Here is a 25,564-nt window from a genome sequence, read left to right on the forward strand (position 1 = left end):
TGGCCCTCACCTTTGACCTCCCCCTCACCTTGCTACTGTGGTGATAGTTAGCAGCAATTTATTTCACCTTATCCACCTACACTGCCTTTTTTTTCTCTTCTAGTTTTCTCGGTGCAGTCTGTTGCCAGTTGGATTCTGAGCTCAGGACGCCATTGGGAATGTAGTTGAAGGAGAAAATTGAGATGGCAGATATGACCGGGGGGGGGGGGGGGGGCAGTTCGCCGGCAGTGTTTTCATGAAAAGTAATGATGCTTCCTGGGACAAAGGAATCAGAATACACAAGAACTAAAAAAAGTGATTTTAAAATGTAAGACATTAAGGTTCACAGTGTGGTCCAGATTTTAAAATGACTTCTCTATGACCTTTCATCACAAGGTCTTAACATCATCTCAGAATTAGATTCCTCTATGTTTTGTGTGAACTGTTAACACTATATTGGTGGAATATAGTTGCCTAATATTTCCCTACCTTTTAATAAAAAATAATACAAATGCTGTTTTCCTTCTCCAGCTGGATTACAACAACTTTGTCTTCACCATCCAAAATAGACAACACCGTTCAAATATTACATTCTGTCTCTTGTAATGTGTTAAGTTTGTTCAGATTCAATTTGAGGGACATTTACCGCACAAACGACAAGTGACTGTTGGACCACTGTGTGTTTCCCTAGCAAGCTAGCTAGCAACCAAAAGACCGTTTTAAAAGTCCTATTTTACTAACTGTAGAAAGTCTTACAATAAGCTGTTGCTATAGCTACTAAAGGACATATTGTTTATGTAAAGTAAAGCAACATGCTGTCATGCGCAAATCTTTGGTTTAGATCAAATTCAGATCCGTACACAGTTATTTGCCTAAAATGAGCATGCTGCTTATCTTTCGGGTCAAAAGAACAAGGTAAATCTGCACGAAACTAAAAGTGTATTCATAAAATTGCAAAGGTGAGTCTTTTTGTCTGGTTTCTGAGTCTAAGGCCATTTCCCCCAGCAATTTTCCATGAACCATCCACATTTCCTCCCTCCTTCTTACACCCAGTCATCCATCAGCACCACCTCCAGCCATGCGTGACCTTGCTAGAGAAATTACAGGAAAGCACCATTGAGTGTTGATGAAAAGAGAGCATGTATTTGAAGACAGCGTATTAATGATGTGACAGGCACTAATTCAAACTGAAATTCACAAATATACACACACACACACACACACACACACACACACACACACACACACACACACACCACACACACACACACACACCACACACACACACACACACACACACACACACACACACACACACACACACACACACACACACACACACACACACACGCGCGCGCTCCTGGGAACGATGGATCTTGATTAAATGTGGGGAAGGAGGGAGCGTGGGGAAGTGGAAGACGTTACGTCAGAGTCGTTTAATGTAAAGTTATGACACTTTTATGAGGCGCCTGCTGTGAAAATTGGCAAATAAACTACACAAACACACACACAAACACACACACGTTTGTCTGGCTTTACAACAAACTCCTTTACACAGCAAACGGTCCACAAATCAAGCATACTGATCGACACTAAGGCCTCTCTTCCTTTATAATAGTGTCAGCTGGAGCGCATCTCTCCCCTGTCTCGTTGTCAATTTCAGCCCCCTTTTGATGGAATGACCTTGAATGGAGGACTCCTATTATTCAAGCTTCATTTTGGCAACTGTCAGCATGTGTGTGTGTGTGTGTGTGTGTGTGTGTGTGTGTGTGTGTGCTAGGCTGTCTTGAGAAAAAAAAAATCTTTGTGCTTTGCTTTTTGTTAGTTGGAAGCTCCCCCATTCGGAGTCTGTCAATCAATAGCCTCCAATTACGAATATAATACACTCAATTTCCTCGACGGGCGGGCGGCTAAATTGCAGCGCGGAAAGCTATTAAAAGGGGAGCGTCGTGACGTGCAGAGAGGCGAGCCCCGAGAGTTGTGTGTGTTCGTGTTTGGAGTGGAGGGGGGGGGGGGGGGTCTGAATGGAGGACGCTGTCAGGAACTAATAGCTTTGGGATGTAGTGCTGGGCTGTGTGTGTACAGCAATCTCAGGATGTAAAGGTAGGGAGAGGGGGAGATGTCACTGATGAGACAGAGAGGGGCTTCTGCATGGAGGATAGCTTGGGGATTCGGGGGAGGGTTGTGAGGCGCCAACTGCATGTATAGATGACAGGAACATATCCTGGTACTTTCCCTCTACGTCAAAGTCCCGTCCCTTTTTGGGTTAAAACATTCGCTTTTACTTGACTGGCGGTAAATACAAATTCAGCGGCAACCTGATGCAAAAAAAATTAAGAAAACAGTGCATTTTTGCATCTTCATAGAGCCCAAATAAGATGGTGGGTTTGGCAAACAATTTCACGATGTCATTGGAGATCGATGATCGGCGTCAATATATAGTTAAATGAAAAGCTAAAGGAGATTGATGTCCGGTCAGTCGAACAGATGACGAGTGGATTTCCTTGTCCCTAGCTGTCTTCTCAGTGTTTTATATTTTAATACATTGATTATCTTGACTTTTAACATTCCAACTTTTTACTTTGACGATGGACGCTAACCTCATTAGCATCATATGTAGCATTGATGACGTTTGATGACATCCCATAGATTACGCTTATAGTCCTCTCTTTGGAGGCCTGAAGCCACAGATGTCTCCTTTTACTCTCTTTAGTGAAAGTAAAGAAAATCCCGGGTCATTTCTGTTGTTTTAGACAAGATGAAACTATATTTTTCCACTTGGCGCTGATTCGTTGTTTTCATCGGAAAGTGGACGGGACGGTAATTTCACCGGTAAGTGGCGTAGCGCTGCTCTCATCTATGCGTGGTTGACAATATAACAACAATCCCATGGCACGCAGGCCAGAAAAAAGCAGCTCCATCGAGCGCAGCCGCCGGCTACATGATAAAGTGTCTTCTGCGAGATTGAGAGGTGCCGCTGCTGTGATACACCGGCGTCAGAAGAAGGCAGCCATACAAAAAGAGGGACTGAGGCAAGATAGGCTTAGACAGAGACGGCGACGGGGGGGTGTGGGTGGAGGATAAAGAGGACTCCGGAGATAACTAAAGCGTTTGAGAGACAGGTGCAATATAGATGAAGAAGAAGAGACCACAGGGTGGAAGAAGCAACGCATGGCGGAGGAGGGAGGGGGGTTTGAAATGAAGTAGGAAGATCTGAGGAAATGACAAAGAAGGAAAGGCAAAGATAGGATATTGGCCTGCTATTTATTCTCATAAATATGACTGCAAACTTCAGGAAAGGTCTCTCAACTCTTAAAATGAGCATCAGGGAGACAAGCAGCAATAAACGGTCGGAAACAGAGAGACGGACGGAGACAGACAAAGAGAAATGTGGCTGAGATGATGAACAATGACAAGAGGAAGCTATGCAATCACTGGTTTGTTCTCATGCTTATTTTGTGTTGGTATCACTTTGTATGTTGAGACAAAAAAATGTGTTATTGACAAATGTCTTCACACCGACACATTCATTGAGGTCCCAATTGTTGTCGTCAAAACACGTTCCAAGTTCAGCTATTATCTTCATTTACTCCGACCGTGTTAAAGATGAAGCACACATTTGGGTCAGCACAAGAATGTGATGAAAAAATAGAAGCAAATCAAAAGCACTGCATCTGGTCATGTCTTGTAGTTTAAAGAGCGACAAAATCCATAAAAGGAGAAGATAAGGGTGATGGGTCAAATATACTCAGCACTTTTACCCAGGAGGCTGTTGTTCGTGTCCTGCATGAAGTACATTGATTAACTCGTGTCATGTATGTTAACGTAGGGCAGTGCTTCTCAAACTTTTTCATACCAAGGACCACTTAACCAATACAAAAACACTCGCGGACCACCTAACTCCACAAATATCCAAAGACACATCGTTTTTTACAAATCGCCTGAAAATGGTACAAACAAGTGGCAACATGTGTGATGAAGGTGTTTATCTGGGCTATATCATGCAATCAAAACTTAAACTTAAGCTCGCTCCATTGCGGAGATATTCCCGCGAGAGTGCGGAAAACTCAAATTAATTAATTTATTTCAAATGTGAAATTGTACCAATATACTCACGGACCACTAGGGGGCGCACCAGTGGTCCGCGGACCACACTTTGAGAAGCACTGACGTAGGGTCTCAACTTAAGTCTCTTGACAAACATGATATTTTTCTAAACCGAACCACGTAGTTTTGTTTCCAAACCAAGTTAGTTTGAATTCAGAACACTTTAAATTATAATTGATGTTGATTTGAGAGTGGGAAAAAGGCCGTTACACTATCCCTCGCAATATCTGTTTTGTTTTAAATATTTACACTAAATTACACTGCAAACATTTAAAATCTTGCCAAGCATATTTGTCTAATTTGTAGTCAGAATATGTCGTTACACTTGATATAAAACCTAATAACTTAAGTCTTGTTTTTAGGCAAGGGATCTTAACGGTACGTCCACACGGCAGCGTGCGTTGAAGCTTGCCGGTGGGCGTGTCTGGCTCACGACCAACAACCAACCACATTAATCTCCCGCCCCGGAGACACAAGCACGCGGTTTGATTGGCTAGCTGGCATATGATTTGATTGGCTGACCCTTCCGTCGAAGCTTGAAATGTTGAACTTTTCTCAACTTTCGAAGCGAGCAACGGAGGCAAAGCGACGCGACGGAACCACGATGCAGTTCGGCAAAAGCGTGACGTCACGTGGATGGGAAGCGTCTCCGTTGAAGCAACGCACGCTGCCGTGTGGACGGGCCGTAAGCATCTTTAAGTCAAAGTCTCTTAAAACATCTTATTTTATGGGAAATCACCAACTAACATCAGAAAACAGAAAACGACTTATCATTTCTGGCTTTTTTCTTTTACAATTTCCCTAATTCTGGTCAAATATAGTTCAAAATAAGTTTTCCCAGCTAAATACAAGTTCTCATTTATCTAAATATCCCATCTTTACTTCAAGAAATCTTACCAAGCCATTTTGTTCTTGTTCTATTGCAATATATAGCATTTGTTGGGGTGTATCCTATCCTTGACCAATGTTTGAATACATACAATTGGCATTCAGTATCTTGCCCTAAACACTGGCATGTTGACTGAAAATACCAACGCTCCAAATTACAGAGAACTATTTACTTGCTGAACCACAGTAGAGTTGTCAGAATTCAGTAAAACCTGCACAGAGACTTGAATCCACCAAACTGTCATGTAAGTAGCCCTCTGAAACCATCGAAACTTAACTTGCAACACTTGTACCCCTTATCTTCAACCCTGTCCTTTTCGCTATCAGATGTTTGCTCCGAAACGTTTTTGGCAAAGCAGCTTGTTGATATATATGTTTTTCTAGTAAAGGACAGTGCTAGAGTAGTGTCTTTTAGAGCCTGCAGAGTCTATACAGCAACACCAGGTTTCACAGGGAGATAAATACTGTAAAGTGGCCTGACTGTGGGATTCAGACTGTGACTATTGAAAAAGTCTCTGAGGTAAAATGCCACAAAATCTCTTCGAAGATTGCCCAAAAAGAAAGTGGAAGCCGTGTGTCGGCACCCGGATGCATGAGCCAGGGGGTACATTTAGTTTCTTACATGACAATCTTTTGCTTCACTAGCTTTATGAATCGGCGAGGACTGTGTGGAGTCAGTCAGAGAAACTCTCTCTTAAACCAAGCTAAAATAATGAATCTCATACAATTCTATTTCGTCTTTTTGATCCGAATTATACGCTTCACATGTTGGACACAGTGCATTTCAGGGCTCTCCCCCAGAGTCTCCATAATGTCTCTCATCTTTAGCTACCCCACAGAATATGCCAGTGCTGGAAAGAAAGAGGGAGGAAAAGTAGGCATGTCCAGAGAAAATACGAGCCTGCTACAGTTTCCAGGTCAGTAACATTAACCTTAAGCACATACTCCATTTCTGAGTTGTCTCTTCTGCCTCTGCTGCACTAGAGGAGAAACGTTCTAACTTTCTTTCGCCCCATTTTTTTCAGTAATGTAATCAGCAGACTTACACGAATAGATGGCAACACAGAGAAGAACTACCAGAAAAGACGACCAGTTCTGCAGGGTTGTGTGTGTGTCGATGTTTGAGGTCAATTACATTTCGTAAAAAAAAAAGCAGCAAGGTGGAGAGTGGACTTGAAACTCAGACTGCACTCCAATACATCAAGGTGTTGTCATTCTTTCCACGTAGACGTTGTCTTTTTCACGGTGTATTTCTCGGTCGTCAGCACAATAAAAGAAGTGAAACATTCCTCCTCACCGGACAAAGTGTACTTATTTGCGTCTTTCAGGCGATAACCACTATTCATAAATGTCTAATTCACGGCTGATCTCAAGACAGTTCAGTTCATGTTTGTGAAGAAGTCTCAAAAAGCTGGAAACCAGAAACTCTGGGCTGTGTCCTGCAATGTGTCACGTAGAAATGACCTTGAGTGAAGCCTAACAATGTGCAGAATACAATACTCAAACCAAGTACATCCAATTCGGCTTAATACATCGACCAAAAGTACTTGTATCCTCAATCAACTGGGATGCCGTCACAGCCTGTGCTCACATGAACCACTCCGAGAGTTCTCTTCCGTTTGTTTCTCAAGCCTTTCGGTGCCTCATATTTCTTCTTCCTTTCTTCGATGGCTTGTTTACGCTCATAAAACATACACCAAATAATCCAAAATCATAAGAGTTACTTGTAGAGTTGTGTATATTTTTCTTTTGAATGTGTCACATTAGGAGCATCATCTCCTCTGTCAGACCAACTGCTGCTCAGTGAGAAAAACATCCCCATCTCCAACTGAAATAAATAACATTCTTCATCTTATATTCACCCCTTGAAAATACTTAACATGGTTTATGATCAATAAAACATCAGGTAACCATCAGAGCGTCTTTGATCTGAGGCATTTCATCCGTGTGCTGAATAAGCCGTATGCTCCAATATTCGTCTAAAAGGAGAATAACGGGTTGGAAGTCTGTTTGTGTGCTTCCATGGAGTTATGGGGTCATGCATTGTGTGTGTTTGCACCTGTGTACCCTTGTTTGTTCGGCTGTATGAGAAGAGTGAACCTGTCAGTGGGAGTATTGACGGAAGACTGTGGGCAATCGCTGTACAATTCATGTACTGTGCAACCTCAACAAAAGAGCCATGGGACGGTGTCTGGGGGAAGATTATTACATTACATTACATTGCATTTAGCTGACGCTTTTATCCAAAGCGACTTACAATAATTACATTCGACCAGGAAGACACAACCTTGAGGAAAACAGAATCATAAAGTACATCAGGTTTCATAGAGCCAAGTATTTCAAGTGCTGCTCAACTGGCTTTAGATAAGCCAGTCCTTTATTAGTATATAAGTGCTCTGTTAGTAGTTCTTTGTTAGTAATTGTATCGCTCGAAGTGGAGTCGAAAGAGATGAGTTTTCAGTCTCCCCCGGAAGGTGTGTAAGCTTTCTGCCGTCCTGATGTCAATGGGGAGCTCATTCCACCATCTTGGAGCCAGGATAGCAAACCCACGTGTTTCTGCTGATGGGAACTTGGGTCCCCCTCACAGCGAGGGTGCAGCGAGTCGTTTGGCTGATGCAGAGCGGAGTGCACGATGCAGATTATGTCGGAGCAACGGGAAGACGCCACCGAGGAAAACAAGATTTATGACAAACGAGGAAAAGGTGAATCTGACTTTGAGGAGAGAATGAGAAAATGATCCCTGTGGACAATCAAATTGTTGAAAACACATCAACACTCAGAGAGATAGGAAGAACATGCAGCTTTAGCCACAGTACAAGACACAACTCTGGACTTTCCTGGTTATCCACGACTAAGATAATACATAGCGAGATAGTGTTTTCAGAGCATTAGGAAGTCAAAGTATTGGTAGTTTGTTTCGAGGTAAAAGGCTGTTGAGCATATGGGCTTTCTGTCCAATCGGAAACTATTATAGTTCCAGGTAAATGAACCGTTAGAATAATTGCATCGCACCATCTGCATTTACATGCAGATGGTGCACGAAGCACTCTTCAGACATAATTAGCGATGCAGAAGGCTTCACAAAAGATAACAATTCCTTCCTAATTGATAGTTAGAGTAACACTTACAGTAACTTTGGGATTAATGAAAACACCAAAAAAACTCAGGACCGAATAAAACTCGAACAAATCTAAAACCACACAAGCTTAAATATTGGGTCTTGAGTTCGGCATAAAAAATATTTAATTATGCTGCCCTCAAGACTCCTTACGGGGGCCTTTGTTTTAACTTAAATGCTCATATCACTATAATCAGGCTTTAGGGTGTTGAGAAAGCAAGGGGAAGTAACCGTGAGACAGAGTGGATTTATGGGCATCTTATTGATTGATTGTGTCCATATACTTTCCCCTCTGCTACTGGTGGTTAGTTATTGGACAGGTGTTAACATCGTGCTCGACTCGACAAAGGACGTTACACTCTTGTTGCGTAAGTAACACTCAGTATGGGGTTTGAATGCATATCGTGTGATGTGACGCACTTCTTTTTCTTTCATCCGCCGTCGTGCGGAGCCAAAAAAGCGGAGCATGCAAACACGGTGTAAAGGCTTTCATTACGGGTGGCCCTCTTCAAAATCTGTCTCCCTGTGTACTCCTGTTCTGCCTGTTTGCTCCTGCATGCTGCTTGAAGCTTATTCAACATCGCTAAGCTTGTCACGATGAACACATACTTTATACAGGTTGCTCCATATGGGGTACAGCTTCCTCTACCCATCATACCTTTCCCTTCTTCATGCTGTCTTGCACACTGGGTAGACTCCCAGACATCTCATCGTCTTTTTTTTCAACAGTTCTCCGTAGAAACAACTCCCACTGTTTTCAGGTTTTTTTTTTTCAAGCGTGTCTCACTAATTGCGTCGTGGGAGACCTCTTGTTAGCCATTGGGGGGAGTTGTTCTGCTGCGTAAGCCTTTTTTCTCCCCTTAGCTGATTTAAAGTGCCTACTTTATCTAGAGGCCAAGGCTCAATGTGAGGTCTACCGATGCCTGTGATTCCACGAGATGTACTGAAGCACAATGACACTTTAAATATGCCGTATCTGGTCTAGAGATGTGTACTCCAGATCAGAAAAGCAGAGTATGGCCCCAAAGTCCATCTGGATGGGATTTTAGCCTTGCAGACCATTAACATCCACACATGTATTGCACACTACAGGAAAGGGAAACCCACAAAAAGTACAATAGCACCTCTTTAATGCCCTTGCCACACAAGGACAAAAACGATAACGGACCGCAATCGTTATCAAAAAAGTCTTCCGTCCACATGCGATAGGCACAAGAAACGTGTCCGTTCACACGAGACCGCTCGAAAGCGCTGGAGACGCTGTAGTACATATGCCAGGCCTGTAAGTGGCGCTGTAGTCCTGCACAAAAGCAGCGAAGAAGACTCCCCGCGCATGGTTGCCATGGTTACCCTTTTGTTTATTCTCCGCTGTGGACGCTCTGGCTCTTTTTCTCCCTCCCCGAGGCAAGCTTGTGCTCCTACTCTCCGGTAGTCCACCGGCCGATGACAAACACCCACCTCTCCGCCTCTTCCAAGGGACGAGGGGACCGTGCGGCAGAGTTTCAGTTCGATTTTTTTTCGCCGGTCAACATGTCCGTTAAAGTTTAAATCTTCCGGACAAACTTTGAAAAGTGCCGGTCAGAGGTCTTCTTTGTTATTTATTGAGCTTTAAAACAAATGAATAACGACTCTATATAATAGACTCTATCTGATAGAGAACTGGAGCAGATACGACCGTTATCATCCTCGTGGGGCAAGGGCATACGTCTGCTCAAATTCGAATGGGATGTGAAGTTGCTCTCAAAATCCAGACACAAGCTATAATTCTTCCTCATATGTCTTCAAATCTTCTATTTTCAAACATACAAGATATACTTATTGTACATGCAGCCGATCTGGTGGGAATTAGGTATATTTATATCCACTCTAACAACTTCCACCTCTCAGTTCTGTTGGTTGTGTGATTTGGGCCCAGACAACAAACAGGTGGTGGAGAAAAGCAAATGCCATCATCTCGGAGTCTGGCCTCTCTGTGTTGGCTATGCTCTCATCCGCCGTCTTACAACAGCAGAGACTTAAAGGTCAAAGAGCTTCTTTACCTCTGCTGCTCGGGGCCTTCCCACTGTTGGAGAATGTAGAAGGAAGGCCCGGTCATGATGTCAACAACTGGTGCATGTCATTATTGTAATGGTGACTACTTGATCTGTGTCTCATTCCTGGAAAGAAACATAAACACGTAGCATTGGCTGCAAAGTATCTGTTGTTTCCTGTGCTTGTGAGTAATGATGCATTTAACACTGGCTGTGAAAGTAATTGCTCATCAGGCCAAATAAAGATAACTCGAAGATGGATGAAAACAAGGTGGTGGTGTTACTTTCACCTTCCCACCCATTTTAAAACACCCTTATCATTAAAGGCCCCGGAAACCACATATCTTCTTCACCAATAGCGTCTTACAATAAGGAACTGCTCTGACATTAGGCTGATATTTTTCCTAAAGATGTTATGATTTCTCTCAGGTAATTTCACCTGAGAGATTTCTCCATTCTGTTTTTTCGCTCTTGCGTTTCCCCTCGTTTAAGTTGGACAGGGCTCAGTGTGATAAAGAATATGTCTCATACTTCCAGCACCAGAGTTGAGCGACATTTAAATCAGAGTTGTTGATTTGTTTGCTTGTCGCCGGTACTGTCAATCCGTCATAATCAAACCACACCGACTACAGCGTAAGGAAAGTCAACTGACTAACTCTGTACCACTAGTTTATTTATTTACACCTAAAATGTGAAGTCTTTAGCAGTAGTCTGATTCACAACATGTGTATATTGTCTCCTATCTTTTTGTAAATGTATATTTTCTACTTTCTTGTTTATTTCTTGTCTTTTAATTTGTACTGTACAATGCCATGTCTTTTTATGATGCTGCAACGCAAACATTTCCCAAATTGGGATCAATAAAGTTCTATCTTATCTTATCTTATAAGATTTCAATTGGCAGCCGTTTTTTGACTCCAAAGAAAATTGGAGCCTAAATAAAAACCAGATAAAGAGAAAGCTATGAAACAGGACAGAACAATTCAAGCCAACTTGATAACATTTGTTCATTTTAACGAGTGAATCTGGGGTTGGCTTTTATTTGCAGGCGAGCACCCAAACCCTCGTCGAGATAGGGGTCAACTTTTTATGTTGTGTCTACCAACTGCAACCATCAAATCCTACATGTTTTGCGTTTTAACATTTACTGCTGCTCATTAAAACTCATGTGATTGTATTTCTCCAATGTGGGTTAATAGGTATGGTGTGTTACAGACATGACGTGCGGTGAGGTTCGTGGCTGGTGAGGCAGAGTCAGGTTTACAAATATTATATTTTGACCTTAATCGAAATATTCGGTTATTTTCAAAAGCTTTTTTAGTCTGATGCTTCGATTCATTTTAAACAGACCGTTCAACAAAAGGCTAGGCTACCCACAATCTAAATATTGGATTGTTCTTTCTTAGTAAGATTCTATTTTCATTACAATGGTGGTCTTACCTTGACTTGAAGATGAAGTCCATGCTTTCCTTCTGGACAACAATCTCTATTACTTTTTTGTAAAAGTCCTCCTTATCTTCCTCTAGTTTCAAAAGTCTAGTTTGTTTTTCGCGTCTACCGTCTCTGCGTAGAATAACAGTAGCAACAAGAACCTGTGGGCTCACTGCGCCCCCTGCAGTGCGGCAGAGGTTATGGCTGCCTCCTCTGGTGCTTTTTTCATTGCCGTTGTATGATGAGACCAGCGGGCCTAAATATCATACGTGAAATAAGTTATTTAGAGACAATGGATGGCGAGGATAAATGTAATAAAGGGATCTACAAACATTACATTGGTGACATACAGTGAGATGGCGCAGGCATGCGCTTAGAGCCCGCTTTCCAGCCAGTTTCTGTGGGGTGACGCATTCTGACGGCCCGTCTACACTACAGCATCGACAGCGTCGAAAGCTCCAATCTGCTCCAATCTGCCCATTCACTTTCAATGGGGTGACGTCACGTAGCCACGCTTTTTCGCCGAACTGAATTGTGGGTAGCAGAGCGAGGCGTCTCAGGCGTCTCAGGCGACAGAGGTTGAACAATGTTCAACTTCTGTCGCCTGAGACGCCGGAGTAGCCAGCGCCAGCCAATCAAATCCCGTTTCCCAAAATCTGACAGCTGAAGCCGTAGCCAATCAAACCGCGTCTAAGCTGGGAGAGATATCCCGCCGTTCATTTCTATATTTCAAAAAAAGTCGGAGGAGAAACTAACTATCGCCGTAGCAAATCACCCGGTTTTGTATGACCAGACCCTCTTCACCTACCGGGATACAAACCGGAGGAACCAGCATGGAGGGAGGTGGCAGAGACAGTGGGGGAAACTGGTAGGTTTTCGCCTGTTTGGGGAGTTTATATATATATATATATTGCTCCCATAAAATCCCCGGGGGTTTTTGCTTTGTATGTCGGGGGCGGGAGATTCATGTGATTGGTTGTTGGTCGTGTTGCTTGAATAAAATCCCCAAGCTCCAGACACGCCCAGCTCCAAGCTATTTTTGGAGCTGTAGTGTGGACGCTCCGTAACTGGCTTGAGCGCGCTCACAAAATAAGTGCCCGCGCTAAATAAGTGCTTGCGCTAAATAAGTGCCCGCGCTAAATTAGTGCCCGCGCTCCAGCCAGTTACTGTGGGCTTACGAGAGGCAGAGCTCGTCCCTGCCTCACTTCTCACCGCTACCCGTAGTTGTAGCGGAGCTCGGCAAATTTGCTGATTTTGACTATAAAAAGCGATTGGAATCAAACATAAATCACATTTACAACACAGATCAGTGGAGACATTTTATTATTATTACTATTTAGTTTTTCTTTAGTTGTTTTTCCGTTACATTGGAGGCTCTGCCTCCCCTGACTGCACGTCGCTGGTTAAGAGCATTAGGGAGATATGAAGCTGTAATGAGTTATTGAGCTACATCTCATCAGTTATATGTAGGTATTTAAAGTACACTTTGCACACATAATTGAAACCCAGAAGAGCTCTTGTTCCCTAAAAATAAAAATAAAGGCACTTATGGATCATTAGGGCCATAAATGCTGAAGAGTTCTCCTGTTCGTGTTGGGAAAAAGGCAACAGCTGGTACCAGGAAATCTAAAAACGAGATTTCTTGTTTCTTCGATGGAGCTGCATCAACCACATCTTTGTGAGAAGGTAAACAGGAGACATTGCCGACAGAGTGATGTGCTTCTTAATGTCGACCAGGTGTCATGATCTCATTATCACACCCACAACAGCTGGGAGATGCTGGGAAACAGCCTCATCATCAGGATTACCCGATAGAGTGTGATATTGTGTGTGAATGCAGTAATTATATGTGGTATGTGAAAATGCAAATCTGTACGCATGCATGGGCTTATCTTTCAGACTGTATATATGCGTGGGCTTCTGGTATGGAAGCAATTGTAATGCCCTATTGTTAGATTAGCATTCATTCCCCCTTGCAAACACACACAATAATCCATTATCTTTTACGAACATGACATTAAATACATTATGTTTCCTCCGCTTCAGCCCCACTCTTGTTTATCTGTTTTTTTTATTTGCATTTTAAGAACATATTCAAAAAGCATACATAACAAAATAAACACATAACAGATGACAAGTGCGTAAATAAATAATAAAATAATAGTAATAATACAATTACAAATAAAAGAATGGATACACTAATACATATAATAATATACATATAATAATAATAATAATTATATATTAATTATGTTGTTCTATACTTGATCAATTTTTTCCACCTTTCCTCAAAGATAAGCATTTGATTTCTAATTCTCATAGTTGTTTTCTCCATTACATTCATTTCGACTGATTTCCTTGCTTTTTCATTTAGTTTTTTCTTAAATGAGGCATTCATCTCCATTGCCCGATGTGACCCGCCCGCCGCCCCAGAAGCTCAGACATGTGTGAGGTGTGTGTTGAATGTAGATGTAGTGAGGAGGCGATGTGTTTCCCTGTGACTCTGTGTGGCCTCGTCACGCTCAGGCTGTGTGGAGTGGCTCCGACGCATCCTCGGGCCCTGCCTATCAATTATAGATGGAACCAGGTGCCAGAGAGTGCATACCCCAAACACAACATGATAACACACACACACACACACACACACACACACACACACACACACACACACACACACACACACACACACACACACACACACACACACACACACACACACACACACACACACACACACACACACACACACACACACACACACACACACACACACACACACACACACACACACACACACACACACACACACACACACACACACACACACACACACACACACACACACACACACACTTTGTCTAATATATCATTCCAATAGCTTGCATATACAGTAGACTCTTATTTTACCATTTCACTTTTTCAAACTATTTTTCTTTTTGTATTTACTTTTTAATATTTGTGGTTAGCAGCATGGAACAAACAAATGGCTCTTGGAAATTAGCCAGGAAGATTTGACCCAACTAGCTTAGCCCTGCCCCTCTTACTTATTGATGCTAAGCTATTTTGTTTTAACGAGACCCATGGGGATTTCTACAACTGTTGCAGACCATCCATGTACATCTTTAGTATTTTTTTTTTGTTTTGTTTTACGGAAGCAGGCTCTTTCTACCAGTGACCGGTGTGTTTGCAGGCTGAAATAACAACTGTTGCTAACAGATTTAATGAGATGTGGCTACCTAGCTAGTTAAGCTAACGTTACCATTATGAGTAACAGAGGTAAGGCTGGACCTGGTGACCATGCAGGGCTTCAATACATACATTTAAATTAACAAAATAAGATAATCTAGGAAAAGAGTGAGAGCATTTCACAGTTCACCCCCCTTTAACTTTTGTTGCTAAGCTATCGTCTGTCCTGTGGCGTATTCTTTCACACACACATACGGGTTTTGGGCCGAGGGAGACACCGTACTTCCGGTATCCGCCATTTCACGCGAGGTGCAAGCAGAATATCATAGTCTATTGCCTTAATCAATATCTAGTCAACTCTAAAATACCACATATATGCAATGGCATGATAATATTATTGTGACAGGTGGGGTATTCACCTGGTGTTTCCAGAAGATAGACGGAGATGCTGCCAAAATCGACCGAAGGCCACTTTCGAGGGTCGTTTTTCCATACATCTGCAGGCAGTCTGTAAGGGCAATCGGACAACCCACACAGCTCTAGTTTACGCTGGTAACGACCTAGAGCACACCCCTCAAGTCCAGAGATGTAATCCGAAGACATGCAGCGATTTCTTTGGTCGTTAATTCCGAAAAAAAACCTAGTGCGCTCTGCCTGGCTACGTTAGCTAGCAGTTTATATTAGCACCTCCAGGATATTAGCACCTCCAGGAAAATGGCGTATTTATATATATATATGGCGCGCGTTGCATTGTGGGTAGCTCGTGACGTCACTGTGTGTGAAAGAATAGGCAGTCTACAATAATGATTTCAGACCTACCATCCAAATTCGTCGTCATTTTTCTTTTCACAGAAGCAGGCTTTTTACTTTTCTATGACTTTTTTAACGGCTGAAATAACAGGCTACCTAGCTAATTTAGCTAGCATTAGCATTATGAGTCACAGAGGTAAGGCTGGATCCGTTGACCAGCGTCTTTTCTCGTGTGGCATATAGCAGGGTTGCCAACTTAATGCCAGGTTTTTCATCAGTGGACGGCGAAGTCTACTGAAGGAAAGGTGGGTTTGCACAGTGAACTCGATATCGGTGAATATGTCTGCAGAGGGGGGCCTCACCTCGCGGAGGGAGCCTCACCTGGGGCCTTATTTATAACGCCGTGCGTAGGATTCACGTGGAAAGGTTGCTTACGTAGTAGAAATCCAAAAAATAGGTACAGAAATGTTCCGACATTTTCCAATTCACCAAACATTGCGTACCGGCGAGGAAAGTGCGTACGGCACTTCCTACGCCGGTTTCCCTTTATAAATCACATTCGACTCGAAATGCGGTGCAGCTTTTCACGTAACGCCCATATTTGCCTATAAATAGTCAAAGAAACGTTCATTCATTCATTCTGACTGACTGCATGGAGAAGATCGCAGGAAATGACGACAGAACAGCTAAAAAAGACATCTCACACCATGTCAGATTTTGGTTATTTTGGGGAGGTCGAGATAAATCATATTGTTTGGTGGATGCTGTTTGAACCAGAGCAGCAGCATGGAGGTCGGATCGTCGCCAAAATAAATAAATAAGTGGTCCGAAAAAGGTTAATGACAAAAAACATACACATAGCCTTCTTCAGGCAGTGTGTTTGTACCGGGGACAGGAGACCCCCCCCTTGATGAGAAACTGTAAGAAATGGTCGGGGAAACCCTCCGGAGTGGAGTCATGACGACTGGATCTGCGTCTCAACCCCCCCGCAGCAACTCTATATCCACCAGTTAAAGGAAATACAACTAATGTGTTGTGTTATATTAGCTGTACAATTTACCACATATGGTGATCTTATTTTCATACCTCCTGTGTTTTACGAGCGACTTATCAAGTCTTGGCAAACGGCATAAACACGATTAGCCGTGCTCGTATCTGGGTCATTCTACAGAAAAGGTGGAATCTGGGTGATACAAATCTGCTGAAATATATTCATTCTAAAAACATCTAAAACCTGTTAAATAGCAATAACTAACTCTTAACTTGATGAATCCACAACAAGTAGAGCTTAAAATATATATATTTTTAAATTATTTTTATACTTTATACAAAGCTTATTTGTATAGGAATGTCACTGGTGTTACGTGTTACCAGGAAGAAGAGTAACACCAGTGACAATTTGGAGAACACACAATGTGTCAGACCAAATGTGGCTTCAGTCAATATCAATATCGTTTATCTCTTCAATATAATACATGTTCCCATTCAAATGTTCACCCCTAGGCTATGCAATGAGTAACACTATGACAGACTTGAAAGACGCACGTACAATTTAAGATAAAATGACACCTTTAACAAACAAAGTAAGAAGTATCTGACTTATGTCTTTGTGCACTGCCTCAAATGATCTCTTGTTACAGGAGGCACTTCAGAGACGGTACATTACTTCAAAATAAAAGCGTTGTGTGTAGCAGTAACCATGGCAGCAACACCAATGACGTAATTGTGGGTGACTGACATTTATTTGATATTATTAATAATAATTTGCGTTTGTTGTTACCATTTCAGTGTTATATTTAATGCTTGTAATGTTATGTAAATATAAATTAGATTTATTTATTGAAAAAAAAATCTTTTAAATTAAAACTAGAGGCTCCACTTCCATGTATGATCAAAGTGACAAGGCAGTTCCTTGAACTTGGCATTTTAAATAAATTGCAATTTACGTATAAAACCATTTTTTATTTAGTACCATTGCAAAGATAATCTCTATTTATTCAACATATATAATGAATGTGAGTATTAGGTCAACGTCATGTATGTTGGTGTCTGCAAAAGTAAGTGACAGCACTTCCAGCTTTTCTGTAGAATGACTCAGCTCTATAGAAATGCAAAACGGCGTCAGTTTAGACGTAATTCTGTCCTTCTGCTTACCGCATCATTTATGAGAAAACATTCCATAACATTAACACAACATATTCGAGGTGGTTTTAAATAACATATCCGTGTTTATTTATTTCTCCAAGTTATGTGTTTGTGTGCACTGAAGCGTCTCAAACAGGCGTTTGTTTCATCATTTTAAGATTGGCTTTAATGAATTTGTGAAAATGAATTCTTCATATATGATAAATGAGAGGTAACGTTTTATTTATGGTATTATTTCCACACATCTCTCTCCATTCTTCCTTCTGCCAACGGTGTCGCAGTTTCTTGTCTCTCCCGTTTTTGTGCTTAGTGCGTACGCGTGGGTTAGAGTTTGCGTGAAGGACCGCACGTTTCCCGTCAAGTTAGTATTTTTATAAATCGCAAACATTGCGTAGAAACTGGCGTACGCCATCTTTTGAGCGTATATCCCTTTATAAATGATCCAATGATATCAAAATCTCACGCCAGCCAGGTACCCAAAGTTGGCAATAACGGTTTCAGACTTCCCATCCAAATTCTTCGTTATCTATTAAATCAAAGTTGCTAGCCTCACTAACAACAGATTGTGCTAACCGTACTTAGCTATCAAAGCTAAAGTTAGCATCATGAGTGGGTTTGTAGATAATGTTTCCACCAGACAGCTTTCGTTGTAGCAGTACAGCTTCTAATAAATTATGTGGGAACTTTCTTGTGTTTTTGGAAAGTCTAAAAAAGAACCCTTTCCAAACCCTGTTGTTTACTACTGCTTGACAGACTTGCCACGCTATGATTAGACTACTCCTGTTTGTGGGAGAGTTTTAGCAAATACTCAGTCGTGGCAGTTTGAAAACACTGCATGACTGTCACTTAGGTAGCTGTTGTCTTCATCACAACGCCACGCATTCTCCACAAGTCATGTTTGCTCACTGGCTGCTCTCTTCCCCTGTCTGCCACGGAGAATGAGAAGCTGGAATGATGCATGCAGGGAGGCTTCGTCAAAGCATCAATCAAATGTTTTAACGCCGTGTGTTCTATTCATAGAGAGAGTCATTAATCACAAAGGAGGCTGTCTGGCTGCCGCCTCAAAAGAGCCTGTAGCTACGATGGAGGCGTACAACTTTATTTTCTCTCTGAAACATGAAACTGAGCTGCTTTTCGGTTTGGAGTTTGGATCTAAACAAAATGTAGGCGTTAACCTTCACAACAGTGCTGCTCCAAATATGTTGATAATTTGAGGGATAGAATATGTACACATCCCTACTACAATGATCCTCACATCAGTAGGGATGATGTGGTGATGACACACACACACGCACGCACGCACGCACACACACACTGCAGCTGTGCATGTTTTTCCAGCTGACAGTATATCGATCAGCCTCTCGTTACGTTATGATAGCATTCCTCGCGGTGTTATTCACACCATTAGACAGAGAGGAAATAGCACCTTTGTGAATTCTTCATGGCGCCCGTGGGCCTCTAATACCTGTCCAGTTGGATTTCGCCGAAATTAACATTTTCAAAGTCGTTCAGCAGTTTTACTCAAATTAATTCATAACAGCAAGACTAGAGAATAAAAGGACATTCAAACAACGTGTTCGCTTTCGGTCTGCGCTGCATTAAGACTGCACACATATTTATGTACTGAACCAGAACGATGCGTTGCAGAGGTGTTGAGATGCGTAGGATGTTTTTCACAACTCAGGTGACAGTATGTAATTGTAATTTCCTCTTAATCAGATGTGAGAATTCAACATCAATCAAAGCTCTGTAAGACTGCTCGTTTTATATAGAGAAAAATACATGAGCTGTCAATTAATATCCACTTTACATCAATGCAGCTTTCGTTTAGAAAGTTATTTTAGACTTGATTGTATTCTTCTTAAAGGGGACCTATCATGCAAAATGCACTTGTTGATGTCTTTTATACATAAAGATGTGTCCCCGGTGTGTCGGGGAACTCACGCAGCGTCAGAAAATAAAACCCTCTCTCTTTTCCTCCGTACCCAAATCTTAAAAAAACGGGGGTACAACGAGCGGATACAGATTTTCTGCCGATATGACGTCAAAGCGGCGGCGGACCCACAGCACTATCAGAAACGTTGCTATCAGAAACAATGACGTGTTTTGGACGTAATCTCGTCTTTGTTTACATTAGCAAGCGTCGCTAACACTCAGAGCTAACTTTTTGAAGTGTAGTTATGGTCATTTGTTCTGGAAATGTCATTTTCGAGCCTGAGACCTGGAAAACCAACACACTCTCACTCCCTAAGCGTCCAGGAGCGATGCTTGGTCAGTGTCCGTGGCGTCCAATTGTGACGCTCCGAGGCTTCTTCAGCGTCATAAAGGGACGCAAATAGCTTTCAACTGATTGCAATGTATTCCCATCTGCGGCGGGATTTGACGCACATGGAAGCACGGCATTCGTTTGTGTCGGCTGCCCTTAAAGGCAATGTGAGCGTCCATTCCCATTGGATAACGGAGAATTGTACACCCGGAAGTTAGTAATCCTCTTACTGTCGATTGATTTTACAGTGATATCTGCACTACTCATCGACTAAAGAACACCAGATTATCCTTGTTAATTACACAACATTGATTGGTTTAAATTGTGTACAATGCTTTTGTATTTTTCCCCTTCGATTCGGAGAAAAAAATATGTTTTCTGAGTAAAGGATGGCAGAAGACACTACACTACCCAGAATCCCCAGCTATCGTTTGGACTACACCATGTGCTCTGTTTGACAAACCCCGTTTTTTTTCACCATTCATTCCAATGGCTGGCGTCCATGTCACGTGATCTTCAAATTTCTCCCTGCAGAAAAAGAAAACATGGCCGAACTTCGTTTTATTCTCGGTGGAAAATGCCTATTTTAAAGTTAGTTTGGCCAGGCTTGGGGCCTAACAGTTAAATACTAGTTTCAAGTCTTTGTCAATGGACCTTGATGTTCATTTTCTAAGTTATGATCCCATTGCGAATAAAATATAGGTCGATACCACAATGTCGTCCGTGTTTCTGTCATAAAACGTTAACCCTTTTGCAGTGTGCTTTTACGTTTATTACACTTCATTGTAAAATGTTGCCTAAAAATGTGTTTTGCAGCTTTCAGTTGTACTTAGTTTGGGTCACTAACAGCCAAAAAGCAGTCAATGCCAACCTTTAGGAAGTTACTTGATGCATGTGAGTGCCAAGAGGATATAGGGCCAAAACATGTTCTTGGCACAACATCTTGTGTTTTCTGTATTACTTCTCCATTGCGTCACACTGAGGTCTGCTCACAGAAATAAGCGACCTGCTTTAAAAAGGTCACACAATAAAGTTTGGAACCACTACTAAATGACTGAAATGTGCAATGAACTTTGTTTCAGCCTGTCGAAGGCAGTTAGTCCACGTATTCATTTTCTAGCCATAATAAAAAGTTAAATAGGGAAATGTAAAAGTGTAGCTCATCAGTTACAGTATGTATTTGGAAGAACAGTGAGTTTTCAAGCATTTACCTCATGTGGTTTCATGATGCATTTGTTATGTGCTACAAGCCAGCAGTCGCACACACGCCATCCGAGTGTTTACCCTGAGCAGATAGCTTCTCATTGAAATAATCACTATCATTACGGTTCCATTAACACATTTGAATGAATCCCAAACACTCACAGTGGTTACCCCGTTAGCTGGTGATGAGCGGGATAGTAATATGCAGGACATTTCACATTCTCGTATTCCTTGAGGATTTTCATTTAATTTCAAACCTTCATTTATCCAGGTGTCGCCCATTGAGGTCATTGATCTCTTTTTCAAGGGAGACCTGCTCAAGTAGGTTCCACATGAAACATAAACAGAACAACAAAAAGGACATCATACAGCATCATTACAGGGATTACAATTTACATAACTATCCACGTGAACAGGTACCAACAGCTTCCGATTGACTAGCATCCAACCGAGCTTTAAAAACATTTAGTGGCACCAGATTGTTCAGTTTCCATTTCATTGGCAGACTATTCCAAGACAGAGGAGCTGCCCATCTAAAAGCTGTCTTCCCTAAGACAGTCCGAGCAGCATTTAATAAAACCACAGCATGCGATCTCAGGCAGTAGCCACGTACAATTCGCCGTGAGATCAGGGAGCAGATGTGGGATGGAAGTTTCCCTAACATGGCTTTGTATATACAAATGGACCAGTGCCTGGTATGGAGGATCTTCTCCTCTCTGCACAGAAGGAGAGAAACTCTCACTTATTTCATAAAACGATGGGCGCCTTGCTTTGGCAGAGGAGAAAGCAAATCCCGAGAGTGAGCTCCATAGAAAATAATGAAAAGAAGCGGGTTTCAAAGGCCTCGTAATCGCCATGTTTCCATTCCATACAACTGATGAGCTCACAAATGCAAATTCGGTGGCTGGAAGCAAATAAACAGCCTGTCTTGACATAAAACCTTTTCATAAAAACCCACATTATGTCGACTTATTCCAAAGATTGACTAATTCTGGAAAAGAGGCTTTATGTGAATGCTGTGCGAAAGCAAAACATGCATAATGTCGCCTGGAGGCAATAATAATGATGTGCCACGAGTCACGGTGCCAATCTACGACTGCGAACGAAACCCTGTGTTTTCAGTGTGGGAGTGACAGCGCCATGACATATCCCGGGTTGTCATGCGCTGATATTTCAGGGCACCCTACTGACATCAAACACTGTCACTCTGACATTCACACTCGCTGATTTATGTAACAGCAACGGGGAATACGACTCGGCTAAGATTGCTGTCATGATAAAGTGTGTTAATTGAGCCCCGTGTTAAACTTTATTCCTCGTGTGCCACGGCTGCCATTCATTCTCCTCTTCTGTCTGTGATACTGCAGCAGGTTGGGATTCTATAGTAATTGTTGTGGACACGGAGAAACCGACTGAGGCCTGAGTAGCTCCTGCAGACTTAAGTGGCTGTGGTGGATCAGTAAAGTGCTTGTGGAGGCAGAGGGAAACCGAAGCCGTCTCGTGTTTCCCGCTCCAGTCACCGAACCCCATCGTCTCCTTCACTACATATTCAACCCCCTCCCGTTTCCCCCTCTTTAATTTCCTCTTTCCATAAATCTCTCCTAGCCACGGTCCTCCTCCATTTTGTAACTGAGGCATGCTCATCCTTTCTGTCGAGCCTCCTGAGTCACTCTCCTGCAGACCCTCTCTCCATCCATCTTGCCTTGCCTAGCCATCTTGGCTTTTCAACAAGCGCCGCGCCTCGTGAATGCAACCTCTCCTCCACCTTCTGCGCTCTTATCCCCTCATCCTCCCATCAGTCTCCATCAGGCCTGACTGCTGCCACTTCAGAGCTGTCTGTCCATGCATCTCTTTCTTATTCTCTCCCTCTCCTCCCAGCACACTGTTCCCCCTGTCTCTCTCCATCCATCTCACTCCTGGTAAACACACACGGACAGCAGCAGGGGTTGTAGCAGTGGTGTTGAGTGGGGGGTTGGGGTTGGGGTTGGTGGTGAGTTTACACCATTAAAACCTTTTGCTCGTCTACTATTAGTAAAAGAAGCTGCAGACAGAATTGCTGAATGTCGGGAACATAACAAATACTCCAAATATGAGTAATTGGTGTTGTTATATACAAGGGACATTAGCTAGACTTAATTTGTTATCAGAAAGTCACGTTTTTGGGGATTTTATGTGAAAGAAAATGTCCACGTAATTTTTCTGTTTTTCAAATTGAAATTGAAAATAATTAGTGCTGTCAAAATTATCGCGTTAACGGCGGTAATTACTTTTTTGAATTAATTGCGTTAAAATATTTAACGCATTTAACACATGTGCAGAATGGCCCGCCCCATACGTGCCACCAGTGGCAGCGCCAGGGTATGGCTGGGCTAGGCTACACCCATACCAAGAAATGGCTTAGCCCCACCATGAACAATGATGTTAAAGTAAGCGAAATAAAGTCTGCCAACTCGCGCGGAGTAAATTGCACAGACAGCAGTTAGTAAGATTGATTTCAGTAGCCACGGTTCTGAACACTTTTGTCACGTAGTGATCGTCTTCTCAATAGAACATCTTTGATAACGGCGTGGTGTTGTTGCAGGAAGTCCCGACGGAGAATACTCTTGCTGTAGTACAGGGCAGAGCCATATAATAGTAATAATATGGCTCTGGTACAGGGGTGCACATAACTGGTACGCAGGTTATGTGCGTAATCTGAAATGCGTACCGTCACTTGTGTCACAAAGCGCATTTGCGTACCGACGTACTTGTGAAGCTTTTCCAGAAGGCGGTCAGATCACCGGACGACAGAGTCGGTCTCCGTGTGCACAGACAGGGCTGCTGTTAACGTCGGTCTGTACAACGGAACTGAGCCAAAACTACGCCAACCGGCTGCGGAGGGAGACTCCCCCCATCACTGAAGAACTGCGCTAAAACAGCTGGTCACAACGTTCACACTCTGTGGTCACGAAGTACTCCACTAGCCCCCCCCCCTCTGTCGACTTTCCTGAAGTACTCCCCCGTTGATAGAAATCAACACGTAATGAATTAAGACCCCACGGTTTGATGATTGATAGGTGTGTGGGCTGTCTTTCATTTTGACATGCAGAAAAATGTTTTATAATAAACATAGATACTGTATGTTAAATGGATATATCCGCCTGCTTTCATTGATCTTTCCATTCCCACAACAATAGCTATACATAAAGAAATGGCATATTTTGGATATAGTTCGAATGGTGATTAATCATGATTAATTAATTTTTAAGCTGTGATTAATCTGATTACAAATTTTAATAGTTTGACAGCCCTAAAAATAATATGACATTATTATATTATATATAAACGGCTTCCCTCATAACGCCGGATTCATTGGTGTTATTTAAAGTGTTCCCTTTCCTGTACTGTGTATTATAGTTATTGGGCTGCTTGGTTTTCTTCCGCAACATAGTGACATCACCATGTAACACTCAATATTCTATTGGCTATTGTAAGTGATAGGCGGCTAAGGGGCGGGACATCTCTATAAGTGGTTGACCGATCACAACAGAGCCGGCCAGCTAACCAATCAGAGCTGACTGGGCTCTGGTTTCAGACAGAGGGTGAAAAGAGGTGCTGAACATTAAAGCCTGGAGACATGTCACAGTAGAGACACTACATACCTGAACACGAGTCCTCTCTTAAGCCCCTGTCACACTGTCCCGAAATTGACACCCGATGGACACACGATAAAGGAAATGTTCAAATTCGGCTGTGATCGTCGCAACATTGGGCCATTCGTGACGGCATCTTAAGCCATCGTATGACCGCCGGTGGAGTTTCTCAGGCTCCGGCAGCAACTTCGTGAGCGGCAACTTCGTAAGGCACTCGTGAGGGCATCTTGTCAAATCGTGTCATCTTCGTGTTGTTATCGGTGCATTCACCTTCACTCTGATTGGGGCGAATGCCCGATGGCACCGATGATAACAAGATGCCCTAACGATGGCCTTACGAAGGGCAAAATGGACACACAAATTCAACACGAAAATGAACCTTCTGCAATTTTTTGGCATGCCAAAGATTGTGCCACCGCTCACGAAGTTGCTGCCGGAGCCTGAGAAACTCCACCAGCGGTCATACGATGGCTTCAGATGCCCTCACGAATGTCCCGATGTTGCTACGACCACAGCCGAATTTGAACATTTCCTTTATCGTGTGTCCATCGGGTTGTTTTATTGCACAACAAAATCATGTAAACATATTATGTAAATAACCCAATTTGTGTTCTGTGAAACTAAAAAGGATATAATATATTATTTTGAATCCGAGTTGACAGGAAGTTGTTGTTGCTATGGAAACAACATGACGGAGAAAACTTAATATCTTCTATAAAGACGGAGAAAGTAAAGAACAAAGTCAGAAATATCAGTACAGTATCATAGTACTTTAACATAATTGTTTGTGTTGCAGTTGTATGTCTTAAATGTAATGTAAATGTTGCCT

The sequence above is a fragment of the Pseudochaenichthys georgianus genome, chromosome 11 (genome assembly GCF_902827115.2).
Source record: "Pseudochaenichthys georgianus chromosome 11, fPseGeo1.2, whole genome shotgun sequence".
Lineage (NCBI taxonomy): Eukaryota > Metazoa > Chordata > Actinopteri > Perciformes > Channichthyidae > Pseudochaenichthys > Pseudochaenichthys georgianus.